This window comes from Frieseomelitta varia, unplaced genomic scaffold (assembly GCF_011392965.1).
Source record: "Frieseomelitta varia isolate USP_RPSP 00005682 unplaced genomic scaffold, Fvar_1.2 scaffold_926, whole genome shotgun sequence".
In the NCBI taxonomy this organism is placed as follows: Eukaryota; Metazoa; Arthropoda; class Insecta; order Hymenoptera; family Apidae; genus Frieseomelitta; species Frieseomelitta varia.
Window position 1 is genome coordinate 296,076 of NW_025110730.1, and position 21,222 is coordinate 317,297.

The 21,222-nt window shown below is 38.3% G+C and overlaps 1 protein-coding gene across 2 annotated transcripts in view; it reads left to right on the forward strand.

Moving 5' to 3' along the window:
- Nucleotides 1-9,308: 9,308 nt before the first annotated feature.
- LOC122537720 (dipeptidyl aminopeptidase-like protein 6) overlaps nt 9,309-21,222 on the forward strand; it is a 192,477-nt gene continuing 180,563 nt past the window's right edge. For both annotated transcript variants that reach the window (XM_043671135.1, XM_043671138.1), the window contains exon 1: nt 9,309-9,987. The gene's annotated coding sequence lies outside the window, so the exon portion shown is untranslated. The remainder of the gene's footprint in view (nt 9,988-21,222) is intronic.

Below are 21,222 nucleotides of genomic sequence, written 5' to 3' on the forward strand. Positions count from 1 at the left end.
TCTTCTCGCACGGTCCCGAGAAGTTTGATAATAAAATATAATAATGGTATTATACAGATAAATCAGATAGACAAGCCGCAATCTAATTTAGACAAAAAATGAAATAGACAAATTTAGATGGGGACTAGATGAAAATCGTTAAAGTCGCAAACTTCACGAGTTACAATGAGCTCGGCTCAATTGGCCAACGTCATTCAGTCGGTAACTGATGCCAGTTACGCGAAACACAAAGTCTCGAAATTCCATTAATCGAGTTTATCTAATTTAATTAAATTTCACCGGCCTCTCGTGCAGTCTTGATCGATCGTCACAGTTACAGAGTGAATTCAAAGTCGCCCGCGTTGTTTCGACACCGCGATGAAACCATTTCAAATCCCGAAATTCCCCCAGTCATAAAGAACGGAATTCGCGTTCGTTCCTCGATGGCGACGCATTTCGAATACCAGCCCATTGAAATCTAATCCCGACGGCTGGATCGCCATCGTGGAAATTCGACGCTGCCGTTCGATTTCGCCTGGAAAAAAAAAAAAAAAAAGAAAACGCTCGGCAAGTAATACAGTTGCCTCGCGGAACATCCGAATTTCGCGGTTGAAATGGAACACCATTGCCGTGGTAGCCGCGCGTAGATTAAAGGTAACCGTATATTCCAACGTAGTTAAGTACAGAACGTGATAGACGCGAGAGAACAAATAACAGAGGGTGAGAAATTTTAAAAGGAGGGTTAAAACCTTAAAAACATACAAGCTGAAGAATAACGTAGATGAAAGAATTTAAGACGTTAATGAGTAAAAGATATTTTAATATAATGACGTTACTCTAATTCAAGCGTACGCGGCATACAACCAAAATTGGAATAATTGAATAAGAATTTTATATAGTTGAATAATTTTAATTATGAATGTTTATGATGACCTTGAGCAGTACAAATTTTCTCCCACATGAAGTACACAAAAATTTTAGACGAGTATCTTGAAAATACTCTTCGTATTGCCACTACTATTTGGTATCAAACTAGGTGTCTATCGATGAATTGGTGTCTAAGAAACAAGCTCAGCGTTCTCATTAAAAGTTTTCATATTTCTTTCTAATCAATATGTTGTTTCATTATAAAATATGTCAAAACCTTAAAAAAATACAAGCTGAAATGTAACGTAGATGAAAGAATTTAAGAGTAAAAGATATTTTAACGTTGTAGTAATGTGATGACGTTACTCTAATCCAAGCGTACGCGGCATACAACCAAAATTGGAATAATTGAATAAGAATTTTATATAGTTGAATAATTTTAATTATGAATGTTTATGATGACCTTGAGCAGTACAAATTTTCTCCCACATGAAGTACACAAAAATTTTGGACGAGTATCTTGAAAATACTCTTCGTATTGCCACTAGCTTACTATTTGGTATCAAACTAGGTATCTATCGATGAACTGGTGTTTAAAAAACAAGCTCAGCGTTTTCATTAAAAGTTTTCATATTTTTTTCTGATCAATATGTTGTTTCATTATAAAATTTGTCAAAACCTTAAAAAAATACAAGCTGAAATGTAACGTAGATGAAAGAATTTAAGAGTAAAAGATATTTTAACGTTGTAGTAATGTGATGACGTTACTCTAATCCAAGCGTACGCGGCATACAACCAAAATTGGAATAATTGAATAAGAATTTTATATAGTTGAATAATTTTAATTATGAATGTTTATGATGACCTTGAGCAGTACAAATTTTCTCCCACATGAAGTACACAAAAATTTTAGACGAGTATCTTGAAAATACTCTTCGTATTGCCACTAGCCTACTATTTGGTATCAAACTAGGTGTCTATCGATGAATTGGTGTCTAAAAAACAAGCTCAGCGTTCTCATTAAAAGTTTTCATATTTTTTTCCAATCAATATGTTGTTTCGTTATAAAATTTGTTTTAATAAGTAATACAGGTTACATTGAACTTTATAAAAAAATATGTAAACTATGTTTAGCGGCGCTTAACAAATTTTTGTTAACCAATGAGGACCAGAAGATCTAAAAGTTGGGACACCCGTGCCATGTGTTTGTTAATGTTGATAACGTTACTGTGGCCTCGTGTGATCTTCAGTTCGTTTAGTAATTGTCGAAAAATTCATGTAGAAATAAGAATACAAAGTTCAAAGACTTGGAGATCTGAAAAGAAAATATTTGGGACGCTATTTAAATGTATGAATGAGGCTAATATATGTATAAATATATTAATGTATTATATATATTATATATATTATTATATTATATATTATATATTATATATAAATATATAAATGAGGCTTCAAAGGATTAAAACTCCGAAAGAAGAGTGTTTGAAATACTTGGATAACGAAAAAAAGAGATTTCAAGCTAACACATCTCAATCTGTTTCAGGAATGATTATCAAGCGAAAGATGCGAGAAAGACAGAACACGCGTACGCAAAACACGTGTGTAGACGTTGAAATAAACAACCGGTAATTCGGTTAAGTTCAAAGTTGAGATTAGACAGTCGAGAGTTGAGTTAGTCTAGTCAAGTGTTTAGAAATCTAGCGTTTGCAGTAAAAATCTTGCAGTACTCGTGTAATTATTATAATTGTATCGCTGTCACATTAAATCGCAAGCACGTGAAATAAAGTGTCAAATGCCAAGAATAAATTCCATCATCTTTTCGCGGGTCTACGTGTTACGGAACTCGTCTGGTAGCACGTAATCCCTGGAAAATCCTCTTCGAATGCGCTGGGAACAACAACTAAGAAACGAAACACCTGTCCACCTCTCACGCCACAAATTTCGCGTGCAGGCAAAGTGCCATTATTTCCACCACATCGTACGAACTTCTCCCCATTGTCCTATTATAGGGCAAGAGTCCTATTCAAGCCAAACACTGTCAATCGGACAAAGCCGTCAGATCGTAAATCTCTCGCTGCACGTATCCGAGCGCCACCACCGTGTGTGTCCATCGCGGCGGATCACGGCATACGTGGTGCCCGTTATTTCGAGCCCCTATTTTCACCGTCTGTTGGTCACGCAAAATGGAAAGTCGGCGGTCTAACCTTGCTCACCGTCATCGATTTTCGACCAACGCCGGAGCCAGGAGACGTTGCATGCGCATCCTTGACTCCTGCAACCTTTCCGTTTCCGGGGTCAAGGACGCCAGGTGCGAGATTAATCGTCCAGGAAGTTCGCGGCCTTTCACTACGTACGAAGGTCTCGCGTTATCGTCGATCGTGGTGCTAAGATCTCTGGGAAAGGTTTGCCCTGCGTCAGGAATTTAATTGCGTACGAAGCTTGCTTCGAGAACGAGCGTAAGTACACACTGTCCAGTGACGTGATATGTATCAGGTATTTTTGGGTCACGTTGTTAATCATCGACACAGAATTCTCCGACAATATTTCATCGACTCCAGATTTGCCGACTACAGTATTAACCGACAATGATACTGACCGATGACATCATTCATGACATGATATTTGTTCATCATTGTTTTTCTAATAACGCAAGATTCAGGTTAGGTTTAGTTGTATTTTATTTTCAGTTGATAATATATATTCGGCAATAACAGAACCATCATTTTCTGGATATGGTCGAGACATTTTTGTACAATTAACTATTTTCACTAATACTGATCGATGACATTATTATGATATTCGTTCATCGTTGTTTTTCCAATAACGCAAGATTTAGGTTAGGTTTAGTTATATTTTATTTTCAGTTGATAATATATATTCTGCAATAACAGAACCATCATTTTCTGGATATAGTCGAGACATTTTTGTACAATTAACTATTTTCACTAACAATAAGAGTGATTATAAACTCTATTCGATATACTAGTAGCAATAAAGACCATAGCCGAACGTAAACTGAGGCAACGTCTATAGCGATATGCTAATGATATTGTCGGTCAATGTCATTAGACAATGTCGTTAAAAACTGTTGTCGGGCAAAGTCGATCAAATATTCTCGGTGAAAACAGTATCGGAGAGATCTGTGTCGATGATTTTAATGGGACCCGGTATTTTCAACGAAGTATCGTTGCATTTCTTTTGCAGATGATTCAGTGACGGGGTATGTAATTTTTTGATCAATTGGTATCATTGAAATCTAGCTTTCAGCGTTGGAGTCATCGAAGGAAATTCCAAGGATTCGCTCAATAGTTTCTCGTCTTTCTGTCTTTTATAATTTTGTGACAATTGTTATTATTAAATGCAACAATTACTGCTTGGTCATCAATGGCTAACGTGTTTGAATAATTAGTAAATGCTCTAATAAATACAACAGGTTTGTAATAACCAATAAGAACTTGATATTGAATTAAAATTATTCCCTCAGTTTTGTACATTTTTAATTTGCCACTACTACTTCTAGATCTAGAGTCATCACTGCTGATTCAGTTGTTGATTCACGAACGTTTATAAAAGTCATATGCCATTATCGATTAAAGGACCGAACCTTTACAAAAAAAAAAAAGTAACATCTCAGAAATTAGACGAGAAACAAGGCCCGAGCGTCGACAGAGTAAAAAATGTAAACGTATACTTTGAAGTATGAGAACGAAACGAACCTCGAGGCCAGACTTCAGATGTTAATTGTGCCATTTGGCTGCAGTTCCAAAAGGCATTCCTGAAACGAACAGAGCAACAAACGCTGTGGGCCACTATTGAATTCTACAGGTGCAAAATGTAACACGCTGGTAGCGACAGGGCATTCTATTATACGTTATAAACAGGCCGCGCATAGTAACAGCCAGTCTTATTTGCATTATTCCTGATATCATTTATCAAGTGGTAATTATTCGGCCGAGTGGACAGCTATATCTAACGTTCTTAATCACTCGGCGGCCAGAATTCGTTTCATTGGGATTCCATTCCGTGTCACGTAATTTATCAAAGCTATACGGATTTGAACAGTGGCGTAAACAACAATTACGTTGCAGAAATTCAGCCCGCTACGTCCCGACGATAACTAGCTCAAGTATTTGAATAATTATCACAGGAAATTTTTACGTGAAGATTTATAGTGTGCGCGTTGTATGGAACATTTGAGAATTTTATTGGCAGCAACGAATGTCATGATCATATTGGTAGAATTTGTCTAACGAAAGAAAATTCAAAATTTGTACTTGCAGATACGTACACATGTACACGATGCTGCTCAAAAGTTTTAAGTTACTTTTTACTTCATGCTTTTATTTAAAAATTTTTATATTATTATACGATGAGTATTTCGTAACATTTGCACTACTTCATTTTTCCAGCTTTGAAATAAATATAATACTCAAGTAGCGATGTATATGAATATTGGTAACTTTTATACTAAATATTTTTCGCTAAGAATTATTTACATTGATATACACATATAATGTTTCTCGCGTCATTTATTTCTTATGCCTCAATTTACAATCAAGAAGACGATAACCGAGAAAATTGGGAAAAATGGAGAATCTTCCATTCGTTGCTCAAAATTTTCCAAGTCTATTCAATCTATATATTCTATAGATTCTGCGAAATACATTTTCATTCCTGAATAATTTATATGGGGATTCGTATTTACCAAATTTACTTTACAGAGGGTCTTGGTCTAGTTGGCCAATGTTCGAATCGTGCTCGAGCCCATCACGTATTCAATTTGCAATAGTCTTTCATTTTCAGCCATCGTGAAATTCTTCGTCTATTTTCCTGTCTTGAAGAATAGTTTCACGTAAGGGAGTAATTTTCTTTCGCGCAGGAAGGGTAATAAAAGGCGGGAAGGAGAACTCGAGGACCAAAGGGTTGAAGTTCGATTTACGTGACTATCGAATCGAAACATCGAGCTACCATAGGATCCCTATTTTCGTCTATCTTTATTATCATCTGTAATGCGATTGTCAGGAATTTTCGACCAGTGAAATCTTTATCGCACCGGCGGAATATTATTAGCATAACAATGCGAACGTGCCCGCGAATCAGAACTCTATCCTCGATCACATCGTCGTGTCGAAGGTCGTGACTCCTGGAGACTACTTCTTTTCTCCCTCGTTCCGCTCGTTCGCCGATCGATCGATCCGAGGCACAGGCAGATCGAAAAAAGACGTTCGTTTTGAAAGAAAATTTATCCGCGACTTTTTGGTGATTTAACATCTCGTCAAATATTTCACTTCGTTTCTTGAATGTTTTATGTATATTGTGAAACGTCGAACAGAGAATATTGGAATCCTTCACTCGTTTATTCAAGGAATTGAACTTCAAATCTTGGAGAACGAAGAACGAATATCATTATTAACGAGTCAATAAATAAAATATCTGCAATCTATCTAAGATAATACATTAATTAATTGGGACGATTTTAATTTAATTATACTTTTTTTATATATAAAATATTTTTTATATTTAACTTAATTATACTTATTTTATATTTAATTTAATTATACTTATTTTATATTTAATTTAATTATACTTTTTTTATATTTGAAATATTTTTTATATTTAATTTAATTATACTTTTTTTATATTTAAAATATTTTTTATATTTAATTTAATTATACTTTTTTTATATATAAACAATTATATATTTCATATTAATTATATATTAATTATATTTAAAACAATTTCTTTCCAGACTCCGATGTGGAAAGATCAAGGCTATTAAACAGAGACAAGGCCCTCACGCGCGAATTAAAATTCGCTTTATTAGCAAAATTTTAATTTACAAACATTTAATTTATATTCATTAGGAAGCAGCTTGTGAAGTTTCCAACAAGAATTTACAATCTTTGAAAGTCACAATTATCAGACCTCGAAATAAGAATTAACAAAATTTGGGATCAAAGTTGAATCGTTCTGATCAACATTTAACAATTTGAGCAATTGTCTCGTCAAATATACGATCAAATCTCCTCGCGGCAGGTGCGAAACGAACGTAGCCAGCAGTTCGATCGTGATCGTGTAAAAAATTGATTAGCAGAGAAAGAAGAGCACACGGTTCGAAATAGCGTAGAGAAACGTGACGGACTTAAATATTTCGTGGTTTCACGAGGCAGACCGAGAGATTCCGTGGGCCATGTTTATTTCATCGTGGAGACTGCCACGAGCGGGATGAGGTTACAAGGGTTTGCGGCGGCGTCAGAGGGAGATGAAAGAGTGCCAAGATCGTCACGAGCTTGAATTTTGCGGCGAAACACCGTAGAACAGCGAGAATCCCTGATGACGTGGTACACTGTAGAATGGCTGTAGCTAGACGAAGAGAGAGTGAGAGAAAGGAGAGACAAGAAAATAAGCAAAAAACACGCGACAGGTATATGAATGGAGGATGGTGTGAAACAAATCAAGTTGAAGACGCGGCCGAGAAGAAAGGCGCTGAGAAAATTGCAATGCCCCGGTAGGACAACAATGGTGAAAACGAAAGAGTTTGGTAAGAGGATTTATGAAAGCAGCGACTAAACTAAAAAAAATTAAGAAGATTGAAATTGGAATGGGACGAAGGTGGAAGAGTAAAATGGAGAACGAGAGTAGTCACGGACGATGGAACGATTGAACAAACGAAACGGATGGAGGCGAAGTGAGGGGGGGAAAAAAAAAATGGATGACGGATGTGCAGCGAGCAATGCGTTCGTGTTGAAACGAAGAGGGACGCGAATGAAGCGAGAGATCGAGGACAGAGGGCAGAAAGAGCAGGTAAAGGATAATGGATGGAAAACGACGTGTAACAAATGTTACTCGTCACCCTGCGAGGGTGGCAACGTGACGATGAAAAGATAATTACGGACGAAAGTAACGGGTTTCGTGGTAAACAATGAATCGGGGCGACTCGCGTATCGAGGAATAAAATCGAAGAGAAGAAATGAACGAAGTGTATCTAGGACACTTGTAACAAAACATTCGCTCGGGAGAAACACGAGAAATTTACAAAGAGTGCAACAAATTGACACGAAGAATTTAGAAAGAGTTAAATTGCTCTTGCCACTTGTTTTATCTCAAAGTTAATAGTTATTGTTGTCGCAACTTCCATCATTACGTTTTTAAATTCTCACTCAATCGATTTTCCAATAAATTTCTAGCACCACACGGCAACATCCTCGGGTTCCTTTTTCTAACCGTAGGTTAGGAAAACTCCATAACCATTAGGTTAAAGGGTTAATATACTCTTCGGTCTAGTAGTAGTATAATATCTCGAGCGGAAGGTATCGGTCGAAGGCTCGAAGAACTAGCGAAGAAGAAAGGAAGAAACGACGAGGTAAAAAACGACGACGTCGAAGGAACGAAGGAACAGTGAAGAGAGATGAGCACCAAGGAGAAGGTGGAACCTACCGGTGGAAAAAGCGGGCCTCGTTTCTCTGGGAAGCAGCGTAGCGCGTGCAAACATCGGGGCATCGAAATTCATAATAAAATGAAAGACAGAAATACGAAGCTTCGTTCGAAGACGAACAAAAGTCCTAGACAGAAAGATAAAATCGGATTAAGTTGGATTTAATTGTTTCTTAAAAAGGTCTTAAATCATTCTAACCACATGATCCAAAGTGGTTAACAATTCTACAACTACAGAAGCGACACCGAAATTATTTCGATTTAATTTTCGATCGACCGATCCAAAATTAAATTAATTGCAAAGAAACGACGCTGTAAGGAAGGGAAAAACCCAGGGGAGGGATACGTAGTCGGACGTAGTCCCGCGGGAAAGGGAAGAAAAACCAGAAATTAGACTACAAGACCAGCAACTCGACGAGGGAAATAAAAACAACTTCGTTCGAAGCGAGGAGGCGGTGAAGAGCAGAAAGAGTCGAGCGAAAAAATCAAGAAAATGCAAACAAACATCTCCAAGTCTCGAGGTGGGTATGTGTGTGTGTGTGTGCGCGCGCGCGTGGGCGAGAAAGAAAGAAGCAAAGGATTCAAGAAGAGGTAACGCGCGGGAGGGGCGCGCTTTTCGTTCGAAAACACGGACACCTATTCCGATCAAGAAAGAAGCATCGAGAAAGCGAGAGGGATGCAGCGGCTGGCGAAACGGAGATGGAGACTGCGTCTGGGGAGGAAGGAGGATAGAGGGTAGGTGAGGGTGAGGAGCGCGAGTCACGGAGGGTTGGTAGAGATCCGAAAAGAGAGAGCACAGAGGGTGGCGGAGAGGGTTGTGCAACAGAAGAGAGGTAGACGCGTAGGGGGTGGTTAGAGCGAGAGAAATTGAGCGCGGGAGAGGGAGAAGGAGAGGCGCAGAGAGAAGGAGAGAAACGGAGGACGTTGGCGAAGGAAGCGAGACGGAGCGAGCGAGTGGAACGAACGAGAGGGGAAGGGAACAGCAGGAGAGCGAGGCTGCGGCGTAGCCTCAGTGCCGGCGCAGTGGCCGGGCCATCGTGTCCTGTGCCTAGTTTTCTGTGCTCTCTTTTCTCTGATCCTGTTCGACAGCCGACCACGGTCCCCTAGAGAGATCATCCTTTTTACCATCCCTGGACCTGGTGTGTGTCACGTTTCCTGTCCTCGCGGTAGCCCCAACGACTTCACCTCCATCAACGACTTCTTCTCCTTTCTCGTTCGTCTCGGATGATCCTTCGACTTTGCTCGCGTTTCTCGTGCTCCCTTCTCTTATCGACGCGGTATCCTACCCAGTCTCCTACCAGTCCAGGTGTGACGCGTACACTGAGAACGAGAGTCGTGTCGTCATCGTTGTCGTCGTTGCCGTGACTCGCGTATTCGTGACGCTCTTCGAGTTCCTATCGAAGGTCCTATCCGTCGACGGATCTTTTTGTTCTGCTGCTACGAAGTGATACGAAGCGAATACTTTGGCGTTTCCTTGTGTCTCCACTGTATTACGACTTGCACTCTGTGCGAGCAACATCCCCCGATTGGCAAACGGATCAGCACGAACCGAGGAAGAAGGACACCCTGCCGGGCAGCAGTCGGGAGGATCACAGGGCGAAGAGGTGGGAGCCATGCCGCCCGGGCGAGCTTCCCTCGAGGTAGCCAGGATCGTCCGGCATCTCTGTCCTTCCACAGCACTGCGTTCTGATCGCCTCTTTTGAGGTAAGGGATCATTTTCCATTGCTTGCCAATCGCCGACGGATTTTCGCGTAGTTCACTGCTAACGTGACTTCACGCGCGGCTTCGCGCGGTGGATCTTTGCTTCCGAAGGTGATGCAACGTTCGATTCGAGTGATTTGAGATTCGGCGAGACCTTCAAGGCTAGGGGTTCTTGGTTTCCTGCGTCTAAATTGGAATTCAACGAGCGTAGTTCAATATTTTCCCAGCCACGAAAGAAAGCTGGTTCTCATTCTACGCGAAACTTTCGCGAAAATCCACGATTTTCGCGATACAATTGAAGCGAAGCTTCGTTCAATAACGCCACGGGGATACGTACGAATCTTTGTTGACAGAAGTCGAGAAATCGGTTTTCAATTCTGCCAGCGTTCACTTTGTGAGGTCGTCGTTTATTCCGCGAGAGTCGTCGAAGCTTCTATCCGCTGTTGACATTCGTGACGCACGGCGAGGCTTCCGGCGAACGTTGGCCAACCTGGCCGAGTCACAATAGCAAAAAAAAAAAAAAAAGAAAAAACGGCAGGGCACATGTTCCGCGAGAAAGAAACGAACGGCGCGGCGGAGTTTCAATGAACTCGCGTTCAATGCGTCGAGCGAACAAACGCGTCACCCTTGTCTCTGTGCTTCTGTCGTCGCGGGTTTCGCGAACCCGCTCATCCGGAAAATCATACGCTCGTTCCTCGGTGTAATTTCCAGCGGTGTGCAAATCGCGAAAATTAGCGCGGCGACACGGGCCAGGCATCTTCGAAATTTCTGCTTCGCTTGATCGTATTCGTGGAATTTCGATGAACGCGATGGAGGATTATTCCGAGAAACTTAAGAAAAACTAAAAAGACCAATACTAATGTATTCAACCTTGCTATGTTCTTCCTACGAACGTATATTGTTATTGTATATTGCCGAGGAATTATTTTTATTTATAGAAACAATGAAATAGTTGAAATACTTGACGAATAATAATAATTTTTATAGAAACAATAAATTCAAACAATTAATAACAATTTATAGATAGCTACTTGACGAATCACGATTTTTCGTTTCCTTCTTCTTCTTAAAATATTAAACACCTCAGCAAAGACGTAGTTTCACGAAAATTTATCGAACTACTGTACAATTGAACGTGATGAGTTTTGATAATTTAGAAATTATACTCTAATCAGAACGAGAGTGGGTGGATATTGTTTTTTTTTAAATTCGAATGAGGTTTGATAATTTAGAAATTATTCTTTAATCAGAATAAGTGGGTGGATATTGTTTTCTTTTTTAAATTTGGGTGAATTCTAATTTTACGTTATCGTATTGAAATTATATTCAACAGCTCTTGTTCTTTCATGAGAGATGGATACGAATTCCAACCTACCGTTGTGTCGAAGATGTCGAAAATAAGTGGTTGTATAATATTAACGACTGGTTTAAAACATTTAATTCTCGGCGTATCTTCGAAATGATTCAGTTTCGGAGATTGTCGTTCATTTATTTTTAACAATCCACCGGTATATACACGAGTGTGTATTTATAGGTAGTGCACTATTTCTGTTGATCGAGATCGAGCGTCGTGGAAAGCAGAAACGTGTAAACCGAGGGCGATCTATTAAATTCCAGTTGGAGACACGCCGTTTGACACGACTGGACTGTTCCTAAACCAAATAGAAATACCTCGCTTTGGGATATTTTCTCGTTCGCGGGTCAATGTACGAGAATCCCCTTTCCAAAGAGCTCTCTTATTTAAAATCTACTTCGAACTTACCAATTTGCTGATTTTCAATTGATAACAGAATCGACAGGAAGCTCAATATGCTTGTTACTTGCAAACGTGATTCTAAATGCAGTCACTTGTTTGATTTTTTGTAAAACGGCTAATGCTAAAACTCAGGATTCGCACGTTTCCAAAATTAATACCAAACGTTCAAATTTTCAAGCCAGAAACTCACAGACGAGAGCTCAAAGTTCCGACCTTCTTAAAATTACGAAGCGTCCGAGAATTTTGGCGATCTCGTCGCATAAATTTCCCTTGGAGAAGCACATTTCGCGTCGAACGTGAAATAAAATTCCTGAAAACTTCTCAGCCAGCCTTGGATCATTCGCCCGCGCCAGAATTCTCACGTGTCAGCGGGTACGCGGTTCTTCGGAATTTTATAGTCACCTTCCAGGATGGAAACGCGCGAGACAACTCCAAACTCGCTGGGTTTACGAGCGCGCGCGAGCACTGCCAAAATTTGCGTATCCCAGGGGATGGAAACGATGGTCTTCCACGATCGCGAGCGTAACCGTGGCGTCGTTATTGCAAATTCGAGCGTGACTTATTGTCGTACGCGTTCGCAGACACGCTCACCAAGAATGCGGAGCATTTCTGCGCGACGGTATCTGCGGAAGAATTCTACTGGCTTGCGTCGAACAGGCTTCCAACATGCTTCCAAAATTTATTAGACCGTAGCTTCTTAATGCATCCGACGAAATTTCGGGTCCTGACTGTTCTTATTTCCCTCCTCCATCGTCGTATTTCTCCGGGCCGATTGTTCCCTTCGACACAGAGAGTTCCTTCACTCCTTTCTGCCTTCTTTCTCTTGCGTAACAACGTCAATCGAACAGCTCGAACCTTCTTCGCCATTCCACGATTTCACGTCCGATGTGAAAATTTATGTAAATTTGTCAAGAGTTTGTTTATTATCTTCTTTTAAATCGAGTTAAAGCGACAAGTTTGCAGGTGAAATTCTACGATTTTACGTCGAATGCAGAAATCAATTGAATTACAAATTTATCACCAACGTTGTTGGTAATTTGTAACTTGTAATTTTGCAAATTTTTGACGAAACTTTCGGCCGCTCTTACTGCTCCTACTTAGTCATTTGTATTTCTGGGAACAAGATTGTTTCCTTCGACAGAGTTACTTTCCTCTCTCCTTTCTTTTTCTGCTTTCCTCCTCTCGTATAATGTCAATTGCAGATTGAACTCTTTCTATAATTCCATGACTTCACGTCAGATATGAAAACCAATTGCTCTGTATAATTATCAAGCGTTTGTTTATTATTTTTTTTTTTTTGATGAATCGACGAGTGACGAGTTGCAGATTAAATCCTACGATTTCGCGTGAAACGCGAAAGCCAATTGACTCGTAAATCCTTAGTAATTGGTATTCGTAATTTACAATTAGTAATTCGTAAAATTTCGCCAATAACGTTAATTCCAATTCGAGCAAACGGTCCCGGATAGAGCAATTATCATCGATAATGGTGCAAAGAATATTCCCGGTGTCTGAAGTAATAATCAATTACAAGTGAAACAGGATATCCTGCGATCGTAATTGCAGAAACTGGCGGCTCGTATTTTATGATATCCATAAAATAACCAACCACAGAGTTTGTTAATATTGTCCGTACGAGTCCGCACGCAATCTATGACCTTCTATTCGGAATTCCGAACGGATAGCACGACTGTACCGTGAAAATCAACCTGACTGATGGTGTAAACGTAAAATAAACACGTGAACGTCATCGATGACCCACATTTGATCCTCTCACCGCGACTACGAATCCATCGCACTTTAACTTTTCGTTGGCCAATGCTGGGTCCGTTCAGGCCCGTTTGTACAAACAATCAAATACCAACAGTCGCATCAATTACCTATTAGCATTAGAGCGTCAATACGAAGACGAATGCAGTAAATGTGTTTGCAATATTCGCAGAATTGACGAGACACGTGTGTAACTGCAGATTCTAACAAACGAAGATCGATAAATATCGTATATAAATGAAGGGTGAGGGGAAATGTCACAAAGTAATTTTTATTGGGAAAATTGAGTTTCGGTGGAAAATTGGCGATGAAACTGACTTTCTAAGTCAGATATTGTACTTAAGTCTATCGAATAATGTGAGGACATTGTAATAAATTGTATTTAACAATAGAAGAACCTTTAATACGTATCAAAATATTGTGCGTATAAATCATAACGATATAAATGATGATAATTAAAATAAACTGGTGTATACAATTCTGTTTCTACCTAAACAGAAATCAATATTAATTTCGACAAAAATAAGCAGGATTTGAAGCAATTGTAAGAAAAGGAAATTTGAAATCCATTATACTGATAGATTTCATTGTCTTAGTGTTAATAGTTCTGTCGCGAAGAAAACGCTGTGAAAAGGGAAATCAGGAAAACTGAATATTCCTTGTTTCTTCCCCTTTTCTTTCGAATGAATTCGTCTTTCTTTAACTACTTTATGGAAAAACGAAACAGTACAAGACATTTTATATTACAAAATCTTACAAAATCTTTAACCGATGGAACACTTGCAATTATTCTATAATAGTCATATTATAATTGAACTGCTCTGTCGACTGACGTTTTTAATAAAGAATATTGACTTGATACGAGTTTCAATGAGAAGTGACTTGCACTAATTGCGCTTCTGAGCCCCCCGATGTTACAATAGAAAGCAAAATTCCACTGATAGAGCAACAAAAATATTTTCTCTCTCGAAATGCTCATTTTCAATGATATATTGTATTTTAGTTTATAAATTTCTTCTTATGGATCCACATTCGTGAGGTACAAATGCCACTTCCGTGTCTTACATTTTCTTCATCTTCAACCACGATCGTCGCAGAGATAGAAAGAGAGAGAGTGAGAGGAACCTCGTCTTCTCGACTCGACAATGCAACAGATTTCAGCTGAATCGCGCATCAAAAGGAACGCGAGAATGCTCGCTACCGGTTCAACTCTCTGTCATTGTGAAAACGCATTTTAAGGAACGAAACCACGTCCCTCGGGTCATCGTTGAACGACTCTCGAAACGATACACAAAAACGTGCCGCTTTGTGCAGGCCGTATCTTCAACTGTATCTCCATTTTTCAAGCCGTACAAACATACCTATGATCTATGATTTCTGTTTTGATCGCGCGAGGTTCCTACAGGAGAAGTTCGATTTCGTGGCCATTTACCTGGTGACGATCGATCGAGAAGAGAAAAAGTTCCGGAAGGTCGAATCGGTTCTGGCGCGGCGATTGCTTTCGGATCAATTCGTTCGTGATTGACGCGGAAATTGTGGTTTGGGTTATAGAAACTGTTCGAAAGCGGTTTGCGACGTGTGTGTCGTTCGTGCGTGGAATTTCGGTGGAGAGATATTGGGATGGAATGAGAATAATTTTCAGCGGCGAGTAAGGGCTCGCTGGAAGAACAATCGGTTTTGAAAGGGAACGTATTAGATTTGTATTTGTTTAACCAAGTTGGCGCTGGCAACTGGTTCACGGACCATAACGAGTGACCGAACCGTACGTACAATATTTCGTCGCCTTCTTCTTGAACTCGTCGGTATATCACTATAGATAGAAGTTACTAAGAAGTATTATTACTTTATTTTACCTGGGTTGTATTTAAATATTTTACTTAACACTGAGAAAATATTGCAATTTTAGGACAAAAATTTTCAACGTGCGTGGCAAGACGCTAAACTCTTAAGTTTTTATGAATATATATAATGATGCTGGGATGAAATGAGATTATTTCAAGTGGGGATTCGATAGAAAAGTAGCGTAATTGGTTTCTTTTTAAAACAAGAATATATTAAATTTGTATTTATCAAAAATTCTAAATTTTAAGTCTTTAAGGATATAAAATGATATATTTCAATAATGAGATATTGGAACGAAATGAGATAATTTCGAGTGACGAATGAGGATTCGATAGAAAAATAATATAATTCGTTTCTTTTTAAAAGAGAAATATATTAAACTTCTATTTATCTACAGAATTTTAAATGAATTTCTAAGTTTATATGGATAACTTATGACGATTTTAATATTTGCAAGCAGTGAATGGAGTGAAGAGATGGTATAAATACATTTTTCTTTGAGAAAAGGTGTGTAATAAGCTTTGTATTTATTTGAAGGCTTTTTAAAGAATTTCTGTACTCTTTCATGTACGTATAATAATGTATTTTAATATCTGCAGGCAAAGAACAGAACAGAAATCCTTATATGTGAAAGGATGTACAATTTGCATTTATTTTTGAAGTGAAATTCCAAGCTTTCATGAATATTCATAGTAACGTATTTTGTTCAATATTTAACAATATTTTATACAATACGATCTGTATTTATATTAAACGAATTGTATTTACTCTAAAGGAATTCACGAGCATCTGTAGTAACGTGTTTCATTGTTTGGAGAAAGAGAGAATACAGTTCCATTTTATAATTTCCTCAAATGAAAGATCTTATCATTCGTACTTCCCCAAGTTCTATTTAAAAGCAATCTTCTTAAATTAATTTTAAGAAACATAACGACGATGTGAAAATTTCTTTAAAACCAGTCGGACGACATCGCAACAGTGGACGTATTTTCAGTCATCAAACGTATGTAAATAGGCTACAATTTCGTTCATGATAAACGTAAATCATAGGTTGCGTCGCGAAATTAGTTTCCACGCGATCAGCAATTGTTTCGAAAGTGTTTCGCGCTGGATTCGCGGGGATATCGCATCGGGGACTGCTAACGCGGTTAATAGCGTTATAACGTCTCGATTTGGGTAGCTCGAAGTATCGTGGACCAGCTAGAAACTACAGCATCGACGTTATTCGATCGTTATTAGCCACGTTATCAGTCATTTACATCGTTCGTAACTTGCAGCTTGTCCGTTCGCACGATCGTTCGTGGCTACGTTCGTACAAATTGCAAATTATTGCACGACCTCGAAGCATAGGAGGATATGAAACGTAGTCTATTGATTGAACTACGAAAATGGTTGTTCGTTTCGTTGCGATGAATAGCAATCGAGAAACTTCATAGAGACTGTTTCTGATACGATGTTGCTGAAACAGAAAAGGGATGATTTTACAGGAAAAAATATGCATAAGATAAAATAAAATGTCATAGTAAGGAATAAAATTTTTCATTCAAGGCTTCGTTATCGAGTTTGGAACGTCATCAAGTGTAGCAAGAGGCAATGTTTAATGAGTCACGTTAAAAGTCTATTTTCTCGAAAGCAAATCTTCGACGAGCTAATTTCGAGAGGAATTCTTGAGACTCTATGAACCACGATGTTCGAACATCGTCGACAAATAGCGAGATAATCGTGTTAGCGTTTTTTCCCGTGCTGTCTCCAACAAGCACGAAATCGATCTCTATCGACTGGAAGACGGATCAGTTCCGCTGGAGATATCCTTCACAAGGGGCTAATCAAATTAGCCTCGACTCTAAAGCGGTAACGCGATTATCGGATGTCTTCACGTCGGTCGTCGTGGAATTTCGAGTAGCTATGAATTATCACAAAATCGTCTCCATAAAAAAATTTTACTCTTTGAATTGCTACTTGAACTTCAATCGACACCGAAGTATCCTTTCTTTATACAATGGCTCACGAGAATAAAACTTTCACGCGTACGTATATTGTGTATTGTATAAAATATTTGGCAACTTCGTTTCATTGGAATTTGAAACTAATTTGAAAATATATATAAAAATTACGTAAGTAGACGTAATCGTCGCTTAAAAGTCTCAGGGAAAGTACTGTATTTGTTTTAAAAATTAAATAAATAAAAATTTAAAAAATAATTAAATAATATTTTATACAAAACGGAATCTGCAAGATGTAAGTAAATTATTATAATAAAATTTGTAAGATACACGTGAATTTAAACAATTTTATTATTTATTACGATAAATACTGAATACTGAAGTAAATAAAAGGTATTCCAAGACTTTTGAGCACGAGTGTATACTGCAAATTTTTTAGTAAATATTTCCAAATTTAAAGAATTGAAGATTTAGTAAATTTTCCTAACAATCCTCAATGAATATTGAGTTTTTGTTCTTTATCAACTTGAAGAAACATTTCTCAACTAAACAGGTAACACAAAACTCGGAAAGCCAGCAAAAAGATTCATCACATTTTCCCAAATAATTTTCAACTACATTTTCTCGTGATCTACTTTCTATGATCAAACATATGTATTTAATTATCTAGAAGTTTTTATCATCGCTAAACGAACAAATTGAAACTGGATTACGAGTGATCATCAGAATTCGATCAACGCGATTAACGTTATATCGAATAGTAGTTTATCGGGGCGGTGGACTATTTATTTTCATTTGTTTCGATTTGTTTTCCAGCCCGTTAATGGAACTCGAATGGAATTTAAAGTTCGGTAGAACGGGGCAGAGCTCTAATTAAATTTTCGTTGGTGGCATCCTTGTTTTGCCACCGCGTTTCACTTGCCGATATCAAGGAATTGCTCGTCGAAATCAGTTCTGCTCGAAGCGCAGAGACAAAGTCGAGGTACGTGACGAAACATCGAACTCGACGAGACGCAATCCCACGCGCGATTATCGTGTCCTAAGGAATAACAGCTGTCGCGCGTTGCCGAAAACAACACGCGTTACTCGGAATTGTCGATGCGCATAACTCCGTTTCGCGAAGTTGGGCTAAACTCCCGCAAATTGGGACGCGGGAATCGACCAACGATAAATCGAACTTCATTTTCAGCCGCGATGTTGTATCAACGAACACGATTCGAACGATTTATGCCTACTCCGTGCCAATTTTTCGCTAAATCCTGCAAATTAAAAACTACATGGAGCATGTTAATTCAGTTAATTTAGGAATGCCCCCTTAGAAATATCCAATTTTTCATTCACGATTTCCATGAAGCTTGCCAGAGGATTTGTTTCATCTAACAGATATTTTAATATTATTTCGGTATATTTAATTTAAATTTTTCCTGCACGCTGTATTGAGGCATTCTATGATATTTTCAAACTTTCCGTGAAATGAATAGAAAAAGTATGGGCTACAGTTACATTCCCATTTACTCTACGTGAAAAAATCAAAATTTCATCAGCTCTGGTGATACAAACCACTGACACGAGTAATTTCCTCCTTACAATCACAGTCAGTCAGATCTCTAAAATTTTATATACGAGCATTTCAATTCGATGTTACTTCTCTCGAAATTCTATTGAATCTTTCGAACGTCTCTTCGTATTATTGATTCGAATTTTAATATGGTCTTCTATCTAGATAGAAAATCGTTACGGCGTACTCGTGATCGATCTACTTGCAGGACTAATCGAATGAACAACCTGTTTAGCTTAAACGGGGCGATGAGTAAAATTAGGATGGTAACTTTGTTACCCGGCTAGCTTCGATGATTTTTAGCGCGACGTAATCGGGGCTGCGTCTCATAATTCTACGATTATGAGATCTTCGGTAAACGAGTTACACGTAACGCCCTAAGAGTGTCGTGAGATAATGCTTTTTCGAAGTGATACGAAAGAGGATCAAACAGCTCACGAGGGGGAATTCTATAGGAAAGTTTCATCGGCGAAGTTTCGCGATGAAATGTTCGAACTGACGATACAGTGGAGAATCATTTAACGGTGTAAGCAATAACTCGGGGAAAATGAAACGCCATCCTTGGAATATCGTTAGTCTCTTGATGAAAGATTTGTATAACAAGCAGAGTATTCCGTATTCGCCATGAAATTCAACACGCGTATTATGGCCGCGAACGCGAGAATGTTCACACCGAGCGAAAGATAAATATTAGCAGTTGCGCATATTTGCGATGTGTAGCGATTTTTCGACAGGTGATTGCTTCGTATTTTTCCTCTGCAATAATATTATCGTGGTAGAAGTAGCGCCGCGAATTAATTATCTGTCAATTGTCAGTTTTAACTATACTGAAATATAACCCAGGCGAAACAAATAAATAATAAATTGTTACTTCTTAGTAATTTCTATCCAGTGATATACCGATGAATTCAAAAAGAGGACGAATTATTGTATACATATGGTTTGGTCACTCGTTATGGTCCGTGAATCAGTTACTAGCGCAAGAGGTTAAAATTGAATATAATTCTTGTAGTAAGAGAATCGTGATTCTTAGAATTGATATAGATAGCTTCATTTTGCAATTCTACGCTAGATTTATTTACACGTTATACTTAATAAGCAGGTGAATACTTCGAGATCGTGCTCGCATTCACCAGTATAATTTCATATGCTCGTTTCACGTTCTTCATTCTCACAAAATCCTTAAATCTCTGATATTCGTCGAATTTCCAATGCAATAATCTCACTAAATAATCTCGTCGAAATCTCTGGCTCATAAAAAATTCCAAGCGCTTCGGCCGATTAGGCCAAAGGCGGCCCGCAATTAAGCTATTACGCGGATGCTCGTTCGTTGAACAAAAAAAAAAAATACTCTATTTTTTCACCTCTCCGCTTTCTTTTTCTCTTGCCTCTTTATTACGCGAGGGTCAAAAAAAAAAAAAAGAAAGATTCAACGAAATCGGAGCCGAAATTTCATTAACAGCATGGGCTCTTATCTAATCGGCCGGCGAACGATTCGCGCGCTCGCGCGTAATTTCGTTTCAATTCAACGCGCTCCCTCCCCCCACCTCGGGTAACTGTTCCCACTCATCCTCCTCCTCCCACAGGGGCAGAAATGGGAGAACTTTGTTCCGGCCGGTGAATTAAGAGATCAACGAGAAGACCGGATATGTCCGCGAATCACGCGCAGCCCTCGTGTCTCCGTTAATCGTTTTTCGGGCAGGAATTTTCGATTTCGCACTCTCGCCGCCGCAAATTATTAATGTCGGCTGAATAACAGAGACCAGAGGTGAAAACGATCGCTGCAGCAGCCGTTACCATCGCGTTAAACGATCGACGATATTGCGGAAAAATTACTGGCAACTATCGCGATCGCTTTTGCATCAACGTGAAAACGTGCCGGCATTCCGTGTTTGTTCATTTTTTTTGAAATATTCGACTTGTTGTTTCGCGAGAATAATGACGACAGAGTACTTGTAACTATTTATTAATGGTAATTTGTCAGAGTAAGACGAGGAATTGAAACATGTACGTACAGTGATTTCGAGTAAAATATCAGGCTATCTTGTGGTAGATGGTTTTTATAATTTTACAATTTTATAATATATTTTTTATAATTTTATAATTTTATAATATATTTTTTATAATTTTATAATTATAATATATTTTATATTATAATAATATTATATTTATAATATATATATTATTATAATAAATTTTATAATATATTTTTTATAATTTTATAATTTATAATTTTCTATTTTTATAATTTTTGAACTTTCAATGTAAGATTTTACTTATTTAAGTATCTTTGCACTATAATTGTTCTCGGTCAACGTTGATTCAATTTTTCCTAGTAATTTATTTTACCGATTGTATAAAGTGTCAAG